At 49.4% G+C, this 20015-nt stretch overlaps 1 long non-coding RNA gene across 12 annotated transcripts in view; it reads right to left on the bottom strand.

Moving 5' to 3' along the window:
- Positions 1 to 20015, bottom strand: part of LOC128563530 (uncharacterized) — a 279275-nt gene that overhangs the window by 203694 nt on the left and 55566 nt on the right. For all 12 annotated transcript variants that reach the window (XR_008373804.1, XR_008373806.1, XR_008373799.1 and 9 more), the window contains exon 2: positions 2602 to 2858. This is a non-coding gene — a long non-coding RNA (uncharacterized LOC128563530). The remainder of the gene's footprint in view (positions 1 to 2601; positions 2859 to 20015) is intronic.

Raw genomic sequence — 20015 nt, 5'->3', positions numbered from 1 at the left:
CCAGGGATTCTTGCTTTACCTCGCTGTGCTCCAGTAACTTGAATGACAAAACAGATAACAATAGTCCCTACCCCATCGCTCTGTTCTGAGGTTTGAATGACACACTGTTTGCCATGCGCCCTGCATACAGCATAGTTTAATGAACAATGACAGTTACCACACTGCTGTCCACAGGGTGCTCCCTCCTCACCAACACAGGCAGGCGAGTCTTATTTCTCTCCATAACTGTTCTGTGTCATGGTGCAGAGCCCACCCTGGCTGTCCTGTGAGGAGCAAGAGATAACCCAGACTACCACAATGGGGTTGTTCTAGGGCAGCGGTCCTCAACCTGTGGGTTGCAGCCCCTTTTTAACAATGAAAGTACATTTCGGCATTAGGAAGGTTGAGACCACTGTTCTAGAGAGTAACTGATAAAAAGGAGTAAAAACAGCTGTGGGGCATGAGATAAGTGAAGCAAGGTTGCCACCCTGCAAGGGGGACAGTTGGCAAGAAGGAGAGGCCAGGGAAGGCACGAGTGAGGGGCAGCGCAGGGCCTGTGCCGCCCCACAGGGCCCCTCCTGTCCCAGGGCAGCACTGCTCCCCCGCGAGCCCAGCCAGATCGCACAGACCTGAGTGCCCTCAGTGCTGAGCTGCCCAGACATTGGGGTGCTGAACATGCAGCAGGCACTCAGCACATGGCAGGGTGATGCTGGCTGGGGCAGCTTCTGTGGACAGCTCCTACAGGTCCTCAGCAGCCCTCCCGGAAATGACTCCCCTCCTGGCCCTGCATGGTGCCTAGAGCAGCACCGCCTCACTTCTGTGGATCTCAAGAATTCTCTTCTTCAGCTGACGCAGCCTGGTCAGTATAAAATGCCAAGTGGTTTTCAGCTTTCTGTTCCAACTTCTCCTGAATAAATGACCTTGAACAAGTTATGTGACCCCTCAGAGCCTCAAGGTTCTCAACAGTAAAATGGTCACACCATTGCCCAGCAAGTGGGACTCCTGGGCTAAGTTGCACAGACCCTCAAAGACAACATGCGTTCCTTTTGGGCGTATTTCCCTTTTGTCTGTTCTTTGCAAGGAAGCTGATACTAGGCCACTAAGAGTCACCATTTGATCAGGGCAACTATGATGTAACAAAGTGGCAGCTCCTAGGTGGCCAGCCTGTAGGCAAGACAAATGTATTTTCTGAACTCAAAGGATTGCTTTCTATGTGGGAGAAAGATGTGACATCAAATAACATGCAGAGATGAATATAAAATTATAATACTTCTAGGAGCTGTGGATGAGAACAGTATATGACACCAGAGGGACATTCTGTACATTAGGTCAGGAAAGAGGAAGCAAGGAAGCCGTCAGTCCTGAGCAGAATCAGCAACCTAATAGAAATCAGACCCAAGGCTCTGCCCCACTGTCTTGGCAGCCAAATGCCAGGTGGTCCCCAGTAACCTGAGCTCCAGGCCACTAGCTGATGGAGCTGTAATGCTCCTCTGGGCAGCTCATCATTGAGGCAAAGAAGCCTGGGAGGTAGCAGCCTCCCAAGCCACCATGTCTGGACCCAAGAGGCCAGTCAGTCCCTTCTTTCCACCAGCTGCAGAACCAGATCAGGCCTCCATGGCCAACTGGCTGCTCCCTCCCTCCAGGCGGCATGAGCCTCCTTTCTCACCTGGCATTGCTTGTCCCTTGGGCTTCCCACAGTTTCCAGGGACTGTTACCTTTAATCAACTGTCCATGCCAATGGCAGTGCCCAGGTTAAAGTCCAGCACTGCCTACAAGACTCTGCACAGATAGTCAAGGGCCGAGAAACGCCTTCATCCACAGAAGCTGCCCCAGCCAACATCACCCTACCATGTGCTGAGTGCCTGCCGCGTGTTCAGCACCCCGATGTCTGCTTGTTGATCTTCAGCATCAAAGACGCAAAGAGTGGTAACACTCACTTCATCGTGTGTGCATGTTAAAGATTCAAGCCCAGGCCTGTCTGGCTCCATGGGTACCTGCTGGCATACAAGCCTCACAGCCCCAACCGTATGGTGTAATATGGCTCCCGGTTCAAAGCACAGAGCCAAGAAATTATCCCCCCATGCGTACCTTCCCTACTGTCCCAGTGTCTTAATTCATTAACCATCCTGTCTTAATCCATCCTTTCTGCGCATGAGAGACAGCACGCCAGACACCACACAAGGTCTCAGAGACACAGAGCCACATGCAGAGCCCTGGACCCTCATGGCACTTACAGTCAGGTAGATGGGGTCAGACACACGACCCAGGGAATTCCGTGAGAGGTGTGATGACACGAGTCAGCACAAGAACAGTGGCAGCTCCTAGAAAGTATCCATCTGTTTCCATCTGTCCCCCCATGCACCCAGCACCGTGCCAGATGTGTGGGGGTGGGGCAGTGTCACTAAATACCAGTTCCTTTTGACAACCAGCCACATCACAGCCTGGGAGGTAGGACAGCCAGGACAGCCTTCCTGAAAGCCCAGCAGAACACTGGACAGAACTTGCACGAGATGCTTAACAAGCAGGAGACAGAGGACTCACATAGGATGTCCCAAAGGGTGTCTGACGGCACAGAAAGACCCCACCGACCAGAGCACTGAACCCTCGCAGGCAGCCACTGACCTCTATCCTCCATGGGCTATGAGGGCTGAGAGAATCCACCAGGCTCTCAGCCAGGGCCTTCCTCAAAACCACTTTTAGCATCCTGAAATGTGCCGGGTGCGTGTAATTCCAGTGCATGCTTCCACCAGCGTTAATCCTCAGATGCCCAAATGTCACTGCAGACCCAGCAGGCTCAGGAAATCCTTGGGCAAAGCTCCACGTAACTGACAGGCACGGCCACGGCGAGAAGCATCGTTTGAATCACCTTCCGATCAGGCCTGGGATGAAGAAGAAGAAAATAGTCTGAACACAATCACAGACCCAGAGGAGTAGTCAGTCATTCTTCCCTCCGTATATTTGACACTAACTTAGAGAGGAAGATACAAAAAACAACTCGCCATAACTCTGGTAACCCAAACATAGGAGAGACGGGAGTCCAGCCAGACCTCCAGGTGAGAGCCGCCTCCCAGAGGCACGCGGGGCCTCTCAGACGGGGACGGGAGGGAAGGGCAGGGTGAAGGCGGAGAGAAGAGCAGTGAAGGAACTGCCTAGAAGCTAACAGCAAGGCCAGGCCTGGCCAGAGCTGTGCTCCCCTGCAGGGTTGGGAGGGCAGGGAACTCAGAGATTTAGGGTCAGCTGGTAGGAAGTAGTTCTTTGTTTTGTTTCTTTTTAAAGACAACCACAAAACCCTGGCATGACCCCAGGCCTTGTCCTGCACTCACTGTGAGCGTCTTTGGGCCTGGCCCTGGGCCTGTTTCTTTATTACTCATGCAGCAGTTGCTGAGCACCTACTGGGTGCCAAGTGCTGTTACAGCTATCAGGAGATACCTTTACCCCCCCCCACCCCCCAGCAGTGTACTTAAATTGTTCCAAAGGTACCTGAAAAACAAATTAATCCACAGTGTCTAGGGCTTGAGACCCAACATACCCCAGTCCACTCAAGGATCACAATAACTGTCCTCCATGGAACATCTGTTATTCGCCTGCTAAAAGCTCTGACCTTACCATTTGATATGATCCCCCAAACATCTTGGGATGCCTGTCTCTATTTTCCAGATGAGGAAATGGAGGTAGAGACAAGTAATCTGACTCTGTTATGCGCCAACTCCATCTTGCTAAGGGCTTTCGACACTCCCCCGTCACAAGACGGGAAGCTCAGCTGACAGAGTTTAGTAATAACTGCAAAACCCCAGCTTCCCCTTGCAAGGACTCACCTGACCAGGTGTTGGCTCTTGTCAAATTCGGCTTGCGTTAAGGATCCCCCCTCCCCTACCGAAAGCCCCTTATAAAAGGTTTTCCCCCCACTGCTTCCAGGGATCAGGAGATTTTGAGGCGTGAGCCTGCTCTTGGCCTGGCCGATCAACAAAGGACCCTTACTTACTTTAGACTCAGTGTGCTGGCGTTTCTTTATTCTACTCGCTTTGGGTATAACTCAAACTATTAAGAGCAGAGCCTGAATCTGAGGCTAGACCACCTGTCTCTCAAGTCCTCTGACCCACCATCCTGAGTGACCCAGCAAGGGATGCCTCCCCAGAATGACTGTAGGTAAAACCTGCTTCTAGGTATTTCACATGTATACAACCCTCATTTAATGTTTACAAAAAAAAAAAAAAAAACTGAGTTACAGACCACAGTTAACTAATTTTAGAGATGAGATATTTGAGGTTGAGAGAAGGAAAGCAACATCCCCAAGGTCACACAGCTAAAAATATCACAGCACTGGGGTCTGAAACCAGGCAGTCTAGCTCCAGAGTCCATGAGCTTGACCACTACACCAAATTCCATCGATAGTAACTATTGCTGCTGAAACCAATTTTCACAAACTTAGTGATTTTAAAACAACACACGCTAATTATCTTACATATCTGGAGGTCAGGAGTCTGAAACAGGTCTCTGTAGGCAGGTGAAACATTGGTAAGGCTGCGTCCCTTCTGGAGGTGCTGAGGGAGATTGCATTTCCTCACCTTCTCTAGCTTCTAGACAGGGCTGTTCATGTGGGCTTGGCTCATATGTAGCTCCTTCTTCCATCTTAAAATCCAGCAACAGAGCATCAGAGCATCTTCCGCCTCTGCTGCTGTTATCACATCTCTTTCTCTAACTCTCTGCTTTCCTCTTCTATTTTTTTTGCAACAGTCTCATTCTGTCACCTACGCTATAGTGCTGGCTGTGATGTTAGCCCAGTCCAGAGCAACCTCAAGCTCCTGTGTTCAAGCAATCTTCCTGCCTCAGCCTCCCAAGTAGCTGCGACTACGTTTGCCCACCATGACACCTGGCCAATTTTTCCATGTTTAGTAGAGATCAGGCTGGTCTCAAACTGCTGAGCTCAAAGGATCCTTCCGCCTCAGCTAAGATGACAGGCATGAGTGATCTTATGTCCAGTCAATGCTTCCACGTTTAAAGATCCATGTGATTACACTGGGCTCATCCAGAAGATTCAAGATAATCTCTCCATCTCAAGGTCCACAGTCTTAATCCCATCTGCAAATCCCCTTCTGATACGTAAGACAATATATTCACAGGTTCTAGGGAATAGAGCATGGACCTCTTTGGGGGCCGTTATTCTATCTACCAAGCAAGAGTATCAGAAGGGCTTCCCTCCCCTGTGTTACGCATTCTTCAGTGATGAGAAGCAGCCCACCCTCAATATGGAAATTAAGCTAGCTAGGTACCTACACCCCACCCCTGACCACAAACACACACGCTTACAGCAACCAATTAGAAAAGTAAGGAAATAGTGAGGTATGTCTTCTTCATAAAAACATACCCACTCTTATTGCCCCTTGTAACATCTGGGCACCCCAATGTCTTCATTTGTAAAATGGAAAACACTGCTTGCTGCACGGTTTATGTCCAGACTGCAGCTTTCCTCAGAGTCAGCAGGGGTCAACAGTTAGGGAAGACATTTCAGGTGACTGGTACTGCGCTTTGACTTCAACAAAGTCTACGTAGAAGGTAGAAGAGGCCTCCTGCAAGTCAAGGTCAGTCGCCCCAGCACAGCCCACACTCGCTCCTTTTCAGTCCTCAGCTCCTACAAGTCGTGACCAAGAGTGCCAGCACAGGGAAGCAGCCTGGGAGAGGCACTGCTCTGGAGTGTCAGGGCTGGGGTCCAGTCAGCTGAGAGGCGCTGCTCCCAGCAGGAACGGACATGTGAGTTATGGTACTAGCCTCAGCTAATGGCAGGGGAGAGAATGGCGGAAATCGTCTGTTAACTATTTACTGAAGCCCAAAGGCAAGTCTGAAGCCAAGTTTGTTTTGTTGGGGTCAGGCCCATTAAAGTTCTGTCACCTGAGAAAGAATTATTACATGGTCTGTTGGGTATTACTGCAGCCAAGTGTGGTCCCTGACCAATGGCAGGGGCTGAGCTTATGCTCACACGAGGGGGTGGCCACACCATGCCCTCCGCCTGCAAGAATGCTCTGTACACATCCCCCCTGCAGGACGTCCAGTCTCCCCAAGTCATGACACTTCTCGCGAAGGGGGCATTTTCTTTTTCCCTCAGGCTTACTTGCTGCAAGATTTAAGTCATTTGCTCTTTCTGTAATCAAATGGCTAAAATAAAAAAAAGACAAGACAATGTCAAGGATTGGCTCTGATATAGAACTGAAACTCATATGTGCTGGTGAACGGACATTCTGAGGAAGGACAAACGACCACTTTGTGAAACCACTTTGTACAGTCCACTAATGCTGAACATACACGTGTCCTATGACCCTACAGTTCTACCCCTTGTTATAAATGCACAGGTGTATGTGAATATCGTCACCAAGAGTGTTCTGTAAGTGCACACAACACTATGAATCCATCTCACAAACATAACCTTGGTTGAAAGAAGCCAGACACAGGCAGTACATTATGACATTATTTATATTAAGTACATCAACAGGTTAAACGAATCTATCAGGTTAGAAGCCAGGACAAAGTTATCCTTAGACAGCAACTGAAAGGGTTGGGAGGAGGCTTCCAAAATGCTGAAAATGCTCTATTTATCCAAGTGCCGGCTCCACACACAGGTCCAATTTCAGCAAACTTAACAAGCTATCTCTATGCACATGATTTGTGCACTTTTCTTTACACACATTACTTCTATCAAAAGTGAGTTCACATTTTTTAAGTCTCTCCTGTGAAAGTCTGCTTGCTGGGGGCGGTGCCTGTGGCTCAAGGAGTAGGGCGCCAGTCCCATATGCCGGAGGTGGCGGGTTCAAACCCAGCCCCGGCCAAAAACCACAAAAAAAAAAAAAAAAGAAAGTCTGATTGCTGGAATGCTGCAGACATCTGAACACCCCCTCAAGGCTTGGGAATCAGCAGCTTCCAGGTGTCTCTGTTTTACTGTATCCTCACGACCCACTGCTTTGCAGCTGACCCTGCCAGGGAGGACATAGAGGGGACAACTTCATAAATAAGCATGCTCTGGCTCAGTGACACGGAATTGCCGCACAAGAAAACACAGCGCCCACCCCCATTCTCTTGTCTGAGTCCCCCTCATCTCTGCCTCCAGGGCTGTCAGACAGGACACACACTTGTCATTTCCTTCTCCACCCTCCGGAGCAGGTGTTTCCACCAGCAGAATCCCCTGCAGTGGACGTTTGGAAGAAAAATGAAAACAGGCTGCCTCATTTCCCGCCCCACATCACAAGAGCATCTTTGCACATCAGCACCCTCAAATATGAGGTGGGCAGACAGACCCTTTTGGAATGGACTACTGCACACGCCAGGTGTTGGCACAGGCTGGCAGAAGAGGCCGGAGGTCTGGAGTGCAGAAAGCACAGGAAGGCGAGCCCTGGCACCAGACGGACGTCATCGTTTGTGGCAGGACAGCGTTTCCCAACGTGCACGGCTGTGCCGTCCTGTCCCCGCCTCCGCTCTCCTGGGCTCTGTGCACGTGCAGGTGTGTGTGTCTCTCTTTCTTCCCCTCTCTTGCAAGAGCGAGCAACCACATTTGTAATTTTAGTACCGGCGAGAGTCGGCAGGCTTGAAGAAGCTAAGGAAGGGAGGAGAGGCCGGGCCACGCTGGATGTGAGAGGCCCCAGCATGTTGGTGCACAAGAAACCCTAGAAGTAACCTGGGTTACTTCTGTCACTGAGCAGCCGAAAAGCAAAACCCAGAAGTGAAGTGATTTGCCCAAGGTCACGCGGCTGAGACCTGCAGATTCAGAGTTAGAAGCAAACCTCGGTGAGAAGAGTGGGCGACATACACCACGCCTAAGGGAGGCACTGTTCCTTCATCTAGTAGACACTGGGACGTTGTGGGCCACAGGTGGCATGAACAGAAGCCACGCAAAATGGGTATCAACCACATGTGCTGAGTAGCATCTCTTATTCTAAGAGCTCTGGCTGCATTCACACAATCGCCAACATCCCTGGGAGGTTGTACTCACTGACAAACGACAATACTGGCCACAGCAAGCTGCATGCCCAAGCCGTGCAGGCAGCCAGTGAGAAAGAGTGGGCTGTGAGCACAGGCATTCTGCCCCAGGACCTTTTCACTTGACTACTAGTATGCCTTACATTAGAAGACTATGTGGTGGGAAAGACTGGGCCAGAGCAATAGGATAAGAAGCTTTGGGAAAGAAAGAAAGGTGGAGGGCAAGCTGCCAAAAAGGCAGGAAACAGAGACTTTCCCAAGTCACCAACAACACCCCCTGCCAGAGGCCAGGCACAGCGGCTCATGCCTGTAATCCTACCATGCTAGGAGGCTGAGGCGGGAGGATTGCTTAAGCTCAGGAGTTCAAGTCCAGACTAAGCAGGAGAAAAACTCTAAAAAATAGCCAGGTGTTGTGGTGGGTGGCTATAGTCCCAGCTACTGGGGAGGCTGAGGCAAGAGGATTGCCTGAGCACAAGAGTTTGAGGTTGCTGTGAGCTATAACGCTACAGAACTCTACCCAGGGTGACAAAGTGAAATTCCGGAAGGAAGGGAGGAAGGGAGGGAAGAAAGAACATTCACTGCCAGGAACCGAGCAGAATGGCTCCAACAGGTCACCAGCAGGTCCCAAGTCTTGCTCTTTTTTTTGCATTAATTCCCTCGTGTCACCCATGACACACCTCTCCAGACTGGCTCCTCGTCAGAGGGGAGAGCTGGTCCAGCTTTGGCCTAGAGCCATGACATCATTCCAAACAGGATCCGGGTCTGGGGAGGTGGGTCTCCACAGAACCACCAACTCCCGACACCTTCTCACAGGTGGGAAGGCAAATGCTCTCAGGACACCCAAGAGCAGCAGCCAGGAGGGAAGGATATGTGTGCGCTTCTCACGTGCTGTCCTAGGGTCAGCAGGACAGGGGCCCCTAAAGTTACAGGAATATGACTCTCCCGGGTGGCGCCTCTGGCTCAAGGAGTAGGGCGCCAGTCCCATATGCCGGAGGTGGTGGGTTCAAACCCAGCCCTGGCCAAAAACCACAAAAAGAAAAAAAAAAAAGGAATATGACTCTCCCAATAAGGCTAATAAGGAATGCCTTGGGACAAGATCTCGCTCTATTACCCAAGCTGGACTTTTAGGCTTCTAAAAGTAGGCTTCTTTTTAATTAATTAGATCAGACTAGCAAGGAAAAGTGATAGTAATTTTTTTTTTTTTTTTTTTTTTTGGAGACAGAGCCTCAAGCTGTCACCCTGGGTAGAGTGCCATGGCATCCCAGCTCACAGCAACCTCCAATTCCTGGTCTCAAGTGATTCTCCTGCCTCCACCTCCCAAGTAGCTGGGATTATAGGCGCCTGCTACAACGCCCGGCTATTCTTTTGGTTGCAACCGTCATTGTTGTTTGGCGGGCCTGGGCTGGATTTGAACCTTGAACCCGTCAGCTCAGGTGTATGTGGCCGGTGCCTTAGCTGCTTGAGCTACAGGCACCGAGCCAATTTTTTTTTTTTTTTTTTTTAGAGACAGAGTCTCACTTTGTCACCCTCGGTACAGTGCCGTGTTATCACAGCTCACAGCAATCTCCAGCTCTTGGGCTCAAGTGATTCTCTTGCCTCAGCCTCTTGAGTAGCTGGGACTACAGGTGCCCGCCACAACACCCAACTATTTTTTTGTTGCAGTTTGGCCGGGGCCGGGTTTGAACCCACCACCCTCGGTATATGGGGCTGGCGCCCTACTCACTGAGCCACAGGTGTTGCCCACGCAATAGTAATTTTAAGGAAGAAAGAGAGGCAAGACAGGCAGATAGACAGGAGGGGAGAAGAGAGAAATGTGCTGTCACGCCACAGCCAGCACTGTAGAGACAAATGGACCAGGGCGAGAATGTCAGCTCCAAGGCTCCGAGGCTGCCAAGCCATGAGCTTCAGAGCTTCAGTTCTTCAACTCTGCATCCATGTCTGCAGAATGGGCCCTGCTGTGCAGAGTTAGGGGGAGGTCAGACACAAGCTGTGCAAAGTCCTTCCACACAGGGATGTCCTCAGCATAAGAAAAGGCCACATGTAATCAGTGTTCACCTCCACACTCCGTCATTTTTAACCTTGAAGGTGAGGAAAATACTGAAATGGCTGGCAAAAGTCATGAACACTTTTCTTCTACAAATGACAGACCTTCAAAGATTTTGTTTTTTCTTCTTCTTCTTTTTTTTTTAGTTCTGTTTACCTGCCCAAGTCCACAAAACCCCTGGAGGAAAGAAAGGTCAACAAAGGCCCAAATGTCAGTCAAATTCCCATGAACAAAGGGGCAAAGTGCCAAGGAACTAAGCCATCAAACTGACTCAAGGAGAGTAGGACCTACCCTTGAAGATGCAGAACACAAAAGTTCCAAAGTGCGTGTGTGCAAGAAAGGTCAGTGACTTTGATGAAAATTCAAGAGGCTCTTACCTTCAAAGAGCTTAAAATTCCATTAAAGAAACGGTACTATGAGAAACCCTCCATCGGAGGATGAAGCCAAATGCCACCACAAACAGAAGGCGGGGTAGGGACGGGAGTGACCTTCAAAGTAAGCAGTGTGGAGGGGCAGGTCCCCTATTAATTTTCCATTTAATCCTCATCCATCCTCATACCCCCATAGACAGGTCCCATATCCCAAAATACGGGAACAGCAGCATGAGGCGAGTGGGCACCCTACCTAGTTTGTGCATCTGGAAAGCGTGAACTTGAACTCAAGACTATCACTCTGCAAGTCCCCTGGAGGTCCATCTTCACACGGAACCCTGCCTCGCTCTAGAATTCGGGCCCACTCTGAGCACCAAAGCTCCCGAGCTCTCGGGAGCTGGGGTCTTGGGACTCTCCATCACAGTGCCCTGCTGATCGGTCATTTCCCACATCCCACTGTTCCACACCTCCCATAATCACCACCTTTGTTCCAACTCCTCTTTAAAACCTGGATTAGTGGGGCTTCCGGGGAGGTCATGCTCCTGACTTTGGAATGCGTTTCTGACTTTCACGGAAACAGGTCTTTACTTCAAGTCACGCAGACATGTCTTGCTAAGTACACTCTGGCAGCGACCTCCCTTGCTCCTAGGACTCCAGGTAAATTCAACCTGGGGGTGGCGGCAGGAGGAAGGGATAGCAGCACAGACTAGGAACAAGGCCTGGGAACACAGCTCGGTCCTACAGCCGCCCGAATGCAGCCCAGAGGACAGGAGCTGTTAACAGTCCAGCAAGCGCTCTGGGGAAGCCTGGCACTGACATCCCCCTGCAAGCAGCAGACCAGGTCCCACCCCATCCACATTGGTGGGGGAAGGAGAGAGAAAGCACATCTACCATCAGCTAGGGAAAGGGAAGGCGCAGAGAAGGGAGGGGAGTGGGGGGAGAGAAAAGAGAAAAACTGAAATAAATAAGCAGGAGAAATTCAAACTCACTGTGTGAAACATCTGTCAGAGCTCTGGGGGAACTGGGTGGCATTACAGAATTCCAGGCAAGCCGCGCAGAATGTACAGACACACACAACTGTTGGGGGTGTGGGTCATGCCATACGTATCTAGTGCCTTCACAGTACAAGTCACACTACTGGTCTCACAAAAGGCTTCTCCCAGCCTTATGCTCTGGGTCACAGGGTCTCAAACCTCAGGATGCCCAAGAACTGTCTTGGGGACCTAGTCCCGGTGCACACCCTGAAGCCACCCCCATCAGTCATGCTCAGCAGCCCCCAGATGAGGTCTACCTGGCGGGTCCAGGTAACACAGGGGTGCCACAAGAGTCTCTGGGGGTTTCTGAGAGTCTGCTGCTCGGGGAGTGAATCTATCTCTCTTTCCAGCCTGAGGCCTTTAAGATAAAATGAGAGCGTGACCAAGTGGTTGCTGCCAGAGGGAGAAGGGGCCCACACCCTCCCTAACTGGCATAGGCCAGGTCTCCCTTCAGCCCCACTCACCCTTTGGAAACTGGGCAGTGGATAGTCAAGGTTCCCCAGGTGTCTTGTCTGAGGTCAACAAATTAGGAAATAGTAACAAATTGGAATTTCCTTTTCTCTCAGAGGAAAAAGTAAAAAGGAAAAGAATATGTTGTAAACTGTGAAAATGTAGAGTGGTTTAGGGGAGAGGAAGGAAATGGAAAAGAAAGAAAGAAAAGATCAGGCCAAAGCAATGCCTGCAGGTGACATCTATGGAGCATTTCAGATGGGAGGGCTGCACATCAAGAACTTCCCCACCTCCACCAGCCGGGCACAAGTCCCTTCCCATGTCACAGGTGACGAAGCCACAGCACCAGCCACACAGGTGGTAACAAGATGAGGTGGGATTGAGGTCTCACAGTCTGACCACTTCCCCTTTTGACTTCGGCTGTGACACTGGTGCTCTCTGGACACATTGGATGTGTCACACGCAGACCCTCTCCTAGGCTTCTGCTCCTGCTGTCCCTCCATTTGTTCACCCCCCTTGGTGAACTTCCACTCATCCTGCAAAGCTTTTCTCTGCCTCTGTGCAGTCTTCCCCAGTCCTCTCATCATCTCTTTAAGATTCACAGCTGAATCCACTGCCTCCCCTTCCCCAGTGCTCCCACAGCATAAAGACATTATAGGTTATAAATCCCAAGTCCATCATCTTCTCTGCGCCAGTCACTGGCACTGCAACCCATATGCAGAACTGGGGTGCTCTAAACGCCTGCTGGTGGGCAGCGCCTGTGGGTAGGGCGCCTCAGTGGGTAGGACGCCAGCCCCATATACCGAGGGTGGCAGGTTCAAACCTGACCCGGCCAAATTGCAACAAAAAAATAGCCGAGCATTGTGATGGGTGCCTGTAGTCCCAGATACTTGGGAGGCTGAGGCAGGAAAATCGCCTAAGCTCGAGAGCTAGAGGTTGCTGTGAGCTGTGACACCCCAGCACTCTACCGAGGGCGACAAAGTGAGACTCTGTCTCTATAAACAAATAAATAAATAAATAAATAAAAATAAAAGCCTGCCAGTTCTGTTTTCTCCATATCCCCACACTCAACTATCTTCAGCTTCACGTGTACCCCAGAGCTTTCTACACACAAAGTTGTGAGTAGCTTGAGGACAGTAACTGTACATCCTTCAATTCTGTATCTCCTGGAACTCTACACTGTAGCAATCTAGCAGCTAGTAGGTGCTCAATTCACATTCATGCTGGGTTCAATCTGCTGGACACTCACTGCAAACCTCTATGCTTGGTCCCAACCATGGAGAGCATTTATAATAAAGAAATGGCAAAAGATTCTAAAGGAAACATGGGCAACACTCAATCTGATACGTAGAGGAAAGTAGCAAAGATTCTGTGGGGCAAATGCCCTATCCTTGGGAGCTCAAATGGCATGTTCACATGCAGCCTCCACGGCTTACTGTGTGCACTGAGAGGGTGAGATAGCTTTTCTAAGCGTCACCTTCTTCCTCTGAAATTAACAACTACCCTTACTTTATAAGGCTGCTGGAAAGATGAAATGAGATAATCCATGCAAAAAAAAGCATGGCAGTTACCTCCCACACAGAAAACAACACTCAAAAATATTAACTACTGTCATTACTACTGCGTAGGAGCTTGCCACCTGAAAACAAAAGCTAGCCACAATGATTGCTCAGCAGCCACAAGGCACCGGAAGGACAAATTCTCTGGGCTTCCAGAAGTGAAAAGGGGTCTCCTTTCTATTCATTTTCCAAATAAGGATAAGAAAGTGTCATCCTCCAGTTAATTCTGGATGCCAAGTAAATTCAAGCTGTGCTTACCGAGCAGGTAAAAGAGCTGAGGTGAATAAGGTGTGTGTCATGGGAATCTTCAGAAGCCTGTAAGGAGAAGCTTACACTTGGCCCAAGCCTGCCTAGTTTTCTCTAAAATTCTCCAAAACGCCTGAAGGCCACAGGCAGGCCCACGCCTTGGGACATCATAGTTGCTGCAGGCTGGACGCCTGCTGCTCTGTGTCCTCACCTAACCCGGGAGGACAGTCAGAGCAGGCCAGTACTAGCAAAGAGAGGGCAGGGCTGGGAGGAGACAGCGGCTCAGCCGTGCAGCCAGCTACAGACGGGGAAAGGACAGGGCTTTTCCAGCAGTGAGCTCTTATGTGTCTGAATTCTTAGAAGATCAGAACCAGGGACAGGAGTGGGAAGAAATAAATGCTTTGACCCCACAAAGGACCAGGAATAACGGTGGACGTAACTTCATCAAATACCTTCTGTAACGCTCTTGATGGCCCATAGCAGGACGCTCCCCCCAGGACACCTGAAGACACGGAAATGGTTAAGCTCAGATTCCAGGCCAAGGTTTTCTCATTTCTTTCATTAAAATTCTCTGCCAAAGAGCAGGCATGACATTATATGGAAAGGCCACTTGTATTTGTTACATTTGAAGTTTTTTTTTAACAAGCATATATTTTTAATACAATCAGAGGAGAAACTACAGATGCTTTGCCCATTTTTGTGTTTGAACCAGCATCTGGTGTTAGAATTTGCAGATGTTCTCCGGGTGCGAAAACAGTTACCACATGAAGGTCAAAAAGCACCAAAAAGCTATATCCTAATTGTTTCTTTTCACCTGAGGGTCAGCAGCACACTTTACAGATTCTGCCAAACTCTGCCTAAAGACAGATAAGTGCACAGGAGCTGTGGGGGAGCGACGTTCCTCTCTCCCTGCTGTCTGGAGGGTTCAAACCTAGCCCCGGCCAAAAACCACAAAAAAAAAAAGAAAGAAAGAAAGAAAAAAATGTTGATATCCACTGCCCCACATCTCTATGAGTGAAAAACACATTTACCCGAGGTTTGCTGCCCCTTGAGAACACTGCTGCCCATCCAATCAACAGGACAGTTGGATGTGCTAACTCCAGGCCAGAACGTGGAGCGGCGTCCCCTGATACTGAGTGTCCGTTTCCAACACAGTCCCCCGGGTGTGCCCTAGAGAAGCCCAAAGCCTGGCAGCAACCATTCCACTGCACTTCATATTTCTTATTTGCTCTCAAGCATGGCAATGTCACTCGACCTATCCACAGGGTGATTTGGAAGACAGCCCAAGAGGACAGGAATGAATTGAGTATTCACCCTCTGGACTTGCCTTCCCCACACACTAGACAGAGGAGCGGGAGGAGGAGGTAGAAAGAGTTGTGATTGTGGCAGTTACAGCGTTAATAGGATGGGGGCATATTCAGCAAGGCTACTTATCCCCTTGGCAAACAATATAAATAATCTGGACTGTAGTTCTGAGGGTACGCACTAGGGCTCTGCACACATCACCACATTCAATCATCACCACAACCCAGATAACTCCACATTTTCAAAGTAGGTCACCAAAGCCCGGAGACATTCACCTACCGGAGATCTCACGGCGCTAGTAAGTGGGAGGAGGAGCTTTCTGCAGCTGAGGAGGCTTGTCTACACATTTCTAGAACTCCCAGGGCTTTGGCCAGGGCATGCAGAATGAAATGACCAGGACACACTTCATCTTTCGGTCATTCAGAAAGTATTTACTGAGAGCTCACATGTACAGGGAGAGAGTGCACCAACTCTCCTGGCCCGGTTTGCCTGCACCTCTAAGGGAGCTCTGTTCTGTAGGGTAGGAAATTGCTACATAACAAATTGCTACAAACTGCATGGCTTACAGCAGGAGCAATGTATTCCCTCAGAGGTCTGGAGGCTAAAAGTCCGCGATGGAGATGTCAGAAGGGCTGTGCTCCTCTGAAGGTTCCTTCCTGGCCTCTTCCAGCTCCTCCTGGCCCCCTGCAATCTCTGCTGTTCCTTGACTTGTAATTACATCACCTCCGTCCCCACCTCTGTTGTCACATGGCTTTTTCTATAGAAACTGTTCTTCCCTGTGTCTCTGTCTCTGGGTGTCTCTTTTCTCCTCTAAGGACATCAGTAATTGGCTTTAGGGCCCATGCTAATCTGGTCTGATCTCCTCTTAGCTAGTGACACCTACAGAGACCTTGTGTTCAAATAATGCCATGTTCTGAGGTGTGTGCTGGCATGAATTTGGGAGGAAACACTATTCAACCCAGTACAGCTGTGTACTCCGTTCCTTTTAGAAGGTAAAATTTGTAAATGACAAACATCCTCAAACTTGCAGGTTGTGAAAGCACAGGAAATACTATAAACAACCAGGTCCTTCCTTAAACTCTCGGGAAAACAGGAGGAAAGAAAAAGCCTAATAGGAAATGGCTGGTATTGACGACCTTTTTTCTGTCCCCTGACTTGTGACATTGGTCCAACCCTACAAAGCTTACTACTAAATAGTAAATAATGAGACTCAATACTAAATAATGAGACTTCTTAATTACCTGATCATAGTAGCATCTTTTTGCTACTTAATAATAATAAAGAATAAGAATGCCAGCTTCATGATTTACTAACGACTGCTTAAAGAATTCATTGTAACCGGTAATAATAAGCAACTTGCAAACTTGTTGACTCATTCATTGGCGTCCATCCTGAACCAGACCTCCAGGTTTTCAGTCAATATGGTCTCCACCATCTACAGTGTCCTAAACTTATCATTAGCCTCAGTCCAACAGAATCAACTGCCAAATAACATACTGGGTGTCCCAAAAGTTGCCCTTAAAGTCACCATAATAGGGAAAATGAGAAATTGTAGCAAAATGTACCTTTATGTACAAAATACCCGTTACAAAATTTTACAAAACATTAACAAAATAGCTCTGCATGTGGGCCACCACTTTGTAAAATTTTGTAATGAATCTTTTGTAAATGAAGATACATTTAGCTACAATCTCCCACATTCCATATGTCCTGCCGACTTTGGGACAGGCTGCAGGGAGCATGGCGAACACAGCCCTGCCTACCCATGTGTTTGGGGAATTTGAGGACCTCCTTAAAATTTGGAAACTTTTCAAAAGTAAAAAAATAATATGAAAAAGATGACTATGTTAAGAGAAAGAAAGAACAGGATGCAAAATTATATATGTAGGACCATTATAAAAAGACTTGTGATTCAAACAGTAGGAAATTGGTAAACTAAACTAAGATACAGCTATGCCATGAAATACTCTGTATATAGTCTTGTAACTGTGCTCTGAGTTCGGAAAAGCTCAACAGTGTTTATTTCCAGGTAATGGAACTAACATTTTACATTTTCTTTTTTTCAGAGTGGAGAGTGTCCTAGTCTCCACGGCCTTACCCCTGGGTCTGTACAAGGAATGAGCCCTGTAAGCTCAAAAGTGCCTTAACCTCTTTGCCTTCACACCACCTCTCGGAGCTGCTTTAGGCTTACATTAAAGGAGTTAATATTTGGCAGAGAACTTAGAACAGTTACCTAGTTTACATAAGTACTATACAATTCTTCTTCAAGCAAAATAAATATGCATTTTATAAGAAAAATTATTTTAGGTTAGGAACCTATAGCTCAGCGGCTAGGGCGCCAGCCACATACACTAGAGCTGGAGGATTCGAACCCAACCCAGGCCCGCCAAACAACAACAACTACAATGAAAAAATAGCCGGACATTGTGGCGGGCGCCTGTAGTTCCAGCTACTTGGGAGGCTGAGGCAAAAGAATCACTTAAGCCCAAGAGTTTGAGGTTGCTGTGAGCCGTGATGCCAGCACTCTACCGAGGGTGACATAGTGAGACTCTGTCTCAAAAAAAAAAAATTATTTTAAAAGTCAAAGAGAAAAACACTGGCAGATGAGAAACAGAAACACAGACACACAGACCTCTGCGTGTTGGCCACCTCTTTGTAAAATTTTGTAATGAATCTTGTAAATAAAGGTCTGTTTAGTTACAATGTCCCATATTCTGTATGTCTTGCCACCAGGACTATGTTACCACTCTCTTGCTATAATTTCCTTTATGATGGTTTAAGCTAGATGTCCCACCCTCAGTGAAGACTCAGTTTAGATTCAGCAGGAAGCAGCACAGTAATTTTATTAGAGGGTGGAGGGTGGGTGACTTAGGTCTCCTAGGACATTTTCATCAAAAAGGATGACCTCTCAGAAGACTTAGCTTCAGGTCTTAGCCTTTCCAGTCCCCTTCTCCCTCCATCCCTTATTCAGTCCCTGCATTCTCCAACACATCTGCATAAAAAATGAGAATGCACAGCTTCCAGTTCATTTTTCACCTGGAGTCAAGGCCAGCCCAGAGGGCATTACCACCCCAATAGTCCAGCCTTTGCCTGAGAGGAAGGAAGGGCCAGGATGAAAATGCAGGGAGTAAGTGCTGGTTCAGCAGAGCCCTCCCCATAGGAGCATCCTCCGGAGCACCAGCAAGAGGCAGGCACAGGGGAGCATCTCTCATTGTTATTCCAGCCAGGTGTCTGCAAGCCCACCAACCCCAGGATCCTGTGGAGGAATGCAGATCAGAGATAAAGCCCCTCCCCAAAATTCCCCCAGATCAGAGATAAAGCCCCCCCCCCAAAATTCCTCACCTTCCACCCCTCTAACAGGGAGGAATGAATGGGGGGGGGCTCCAGGCAGAGGGACTAAGTAGCCCTTTGCACAAAAAAGGCCAGCCAGGCAGCAAACTCACTCCCCTCCCTCCTCTCTTCTCCCAGGAGAGTGCACCCCTCCTCCTCCTCCTCCTCCTGCCTCCCTGACAATCTGACCTTGGCAGAGGCCAAACACAAGCCTGGGCAGCATCCCTGGTCATTCCTAGCATTCTGGGCCAGCGAGCTGGAGAAAGGCCACCGGCAGCTCTGAGAAGGTCTGAGAAGGACATGTGAGGATGGCTGGGCCAGGCCCCAAGGCGGAAACCACTTGCTAGAGCTTCCCCTACTCAGGTGAGCAACCCATTGAAGGCCCAGCAGATGACAACAGGGCAGCTGTCCTGGCGTGGGTTCAAAGTCATTTTACACAGTGTATGCAAGCCACACACACACACAGCATTAGTGCAGCCCTTTCCAGGCACGACATGCCTTTGGAAACAGCCCAAGGTTCCACGATGGCTTGTGCACTAAGCGCAAGCACCTGCAGAGGGTCAGTGAGCTGAGTCAAGGTCCCAAGCCCCTCCCCCTGCAATGCCCCAGTGTGCAGACTCTGTAACAGTTCTGGTCTCCTGCAGGGACACCCGCATTCACCAGTAGGTCACTGAGTCTCCAGCACAAGCTGCCGACTGCTGCCACTGCACCCCTGACCATCCTGGTGTGGAAGGTCCTCTGCCTGCATCGCACCCCAGTCCATGCCTGTCTCTTTTAGAGGGAGCAGCTTCTTGGTCTCATCACTCATCTCAAATCTCCTGTGCCCTCAGCAGATGCTGAGTGAGAGGAGGCAGGAGGGCACGCTGAGGGAAGGCAATCCAGGAGTCAGACGGCTATGGCCAGGCCCATCTGCCCCCTCCCAGACCAGCTTGCAGGCGAGCAGTGGGCCTCAATTCAGACAGTAGCAAGACCTTGATCGGGGCTGGGGTCACCTCCATCCAGCCCCCCTTTTCCCCTGATGGCCTATTCTTGCAGGTCAGGGGCAGGAAAGAAGATGGGGGCCTTACACCAGCAGGTCAGGAGTGCCTTATCAGCAGGAGCTGGGATGTGTGTCAGGAAAGACTGCACAGGTGCTGGGCCTTGAGCTGGGGCACAGCCAGGGGACATGATGAGCTGATCATGTGAGGGCTAAGGTGCACTTGTCAAGTGCTCCCAACATGCTTAAAGAAATATCCAACTCCAGCAGACCAACAATTTAAACTGCAGGGCAGGAGGGAAAGGGGTTCCAACACCCGTCATGTCATGCCCTGCCAGGCAGCCCTAGGCAGGGCAGGGCTGTCAGAGGGAGAGGTAATGGGCGTCTGACATTTATTCGGGGCCCTTTATCTCACAGATCTACAGCACCTGCTTACTCAAGCCATCCCTGCCATGTCACCAGGCAGGCCTCGTGATCACGCCCAAATAAGGAGAAGCCTGCCAGTGCCACACCCAAAGAATACTTCTCTCTATCTGCCTTCAACTCCCTCTCCCTGGGCTGGACACCAAAAGGGCCATCATATGTTCTATCCATTACATTTCCTAGGGCTGACGGAACAGATTACCACAGATTCAGCATCTTAAATCCACAAACTTTTAACTTCTGGAAGTTAAAAGTTCAAAAGGGGTCTCTGAGAGTCGGCAGGGCTCATTTCTTTCTGGAGGCTCTGGGGAGAGAGGGGATTCCTTCTTCCCTGTC

Source organism: Nycticebus coucang, chromosome 13, assembly GCF_027406575.1.
Source record: "Nycticebus coucang isolate mNycCou1 chromosome 13, mNycCou1.pri, whole genome shotgun sequence".
In the NCBI taxonomy this organism is placed as follows: Eukaryota; Metazoa; Chordata; class Mammalia; order Primates; family Lorisidae; genus Nycticebus; species Nycticebus coucang.
Note: the sequence above shows the minus strand (reverse complement) of the source record. Positions and strands in the feature narration are given on the sequence as shown.